We start from the raw sequence: 1,670 nt of genomic DNA, 5'->3' as shown, positions 1-1,670 counted from the left end.
CCGAAGCCAAACAGAAAGTGGCAGACCTGCATCGATTTCTCTGACCTGAATAAAGCTTGTCCTAAGGATTGCTTCCCATTGCCGAGAATTGATCAGTTGGTAGACGCCACCGCGGGACACGAGCTCATATCCTTTATGGATGCGTACTCTGGATATAACTAGATCGCGATGAATCCTGCGGACGAGAAGCATACTAGCTTTATGACTCCAACAAATGTGTATTTTTATAAAGTTATGCCCTTTGGGCTGAAGAACCCCGGGGCTACCTACCAACAGTTAGTCAACAGAATGATTATTGGTCAAATCGGGAAAATTTGGAAGTGTATGTCGACGATATGCTAGTCAAATCCAAGACTGACGATAACCATGTGTTCCGATCTAATTGAATGTTTTGAAATCTTGAGGAAATATAACAGGAGGCTGAATCCCCATAAATGTACTTTTGGAGTGGTGTCGGGAAAGTTTATGGGATTCATAGTCAATACATGGGGGATAGAGGCAAGCCCAGATAAAATCAAGTCATTATTGGATATACCTTCGCCCAGCTCGCGTAAAGAAGTTCTAGGGGGGCAACACGAGGACTTCCCGGGAGGTCACCCATCCTAGTACTACTCTCACCCAAGCACGCTTAACTGTAGAGTTCTGATGGGATCTAGTGCATTAGTGCTGCTATGATCGCATAAAGAAGTTTAGAACCTGACTGGAAAGGTTGCAGCGCTAAACGATTTTTTTCAAAGTCCACTGACAAGTGTTTGCCATTCTACAACTTGCTCAGAGGAACAAGAAATTTGAATGGCCTGAGGAGTACAAGCAGGCATTCCTCGACCTAAAGACGCATTTGGTCGAGCCCCCAGTATTGTCTAAGCCTGTATCTGGAGAGCCCATGTTCCTTTATTTGGCCGTGACAAATAATGCAGCCATCGTCGTGTTAGTTTGGGAAAAGATCGTTCTCAAAAATCGATGTACTATAGAAGCAAAAGACTTCTTGGGGCTGAATCACGGTATCCGCTGATAGAAAAGATAGCATTCTGCCTGATATTAGCTTCCAAGAAGCTTAGACCATACTTCCAGTCCCATTCAATCCACATCATGACCGACCAACCTCTAAGGCAGATATTGCAAAAAATCTTAAACATCGGGACATCTTCTAAAATGGGCGGTTGAACTCAACCAGTTCGAGATATTGTACGTACCATGGACCTCGATCAAAAGCCAGGCCCTTGCTGATTTTGTGGCTGAATGTACCAGATTTCAAGAGGAGTTATTGAAGGAACCGGTGCAGGAGTTGTGGAGAATATTAGTGGATGGCTCATCTAACGAGAATGGGTCTGGAGTTGGGATCATATTAATCTCTCTGAAGGGGCATCGATTCCATACAGCTCTGAGATTCAAATTTGAAGCATCTAAAAACGAAGCCGAATATGAAGCTTTGTTAGCTAGACTTAAAGTGGCAAAGGAATTGAAAGCAAGGATCGTCTTGTGTTATAGAGATTCCCAGCTCGTGGTCAATCAGATGTTGGGGGAATATCAAGCGCGTGGTACCAAGATGGCGGCTTATCTAGCTAAGGTGAAGGGAGAGTTATCAGAGTACAGTATTGTTGAATACAGTACTGTTGAACATATCCCTCATGAGCAAAACTCTAATGCTAACGCTTTGGAAAGCTTGCCAC

At 43.9% G+C, this 1,670-nt stretch overlaps 1 non-coding gene across 1 annotated transcript; it reads right to left on the bottom strand.

Moving 5' to 3' along the window:
* Positions 1-564: 564 nt before the first annotated feature.
* Positions 565-683, bottom strand: LOC133833409 (5S ribosomal RNA). Its single transcript, XR_009892790.1, has one exon. It is a non-coding gene; the product is annotated as a 5S ribosomal RNA (ribosomal RNA).
* Between the last annotated feature and the right edge of the window lie 987 nt (positions 684-1,670).

This window comes from Humulus lupulus, chromosome 4 (assembly GCF_963169125.1).
Source record: "Humulus lupulus chromosome 4, drHumLupu1.1, whole genome shotgun sequence".
Classification (NCBI taxonomy): Eukaryota; Viridiplantae; Streptophyta; class Magnoliopsida; order Rosales; family Cannabaceae; genus Humulus; species Humulus lupulus.
Note: the sequence above shows the minus strand (reverse complement) of the source record. Positions and strands in the feature narration are given on the sequence as shown.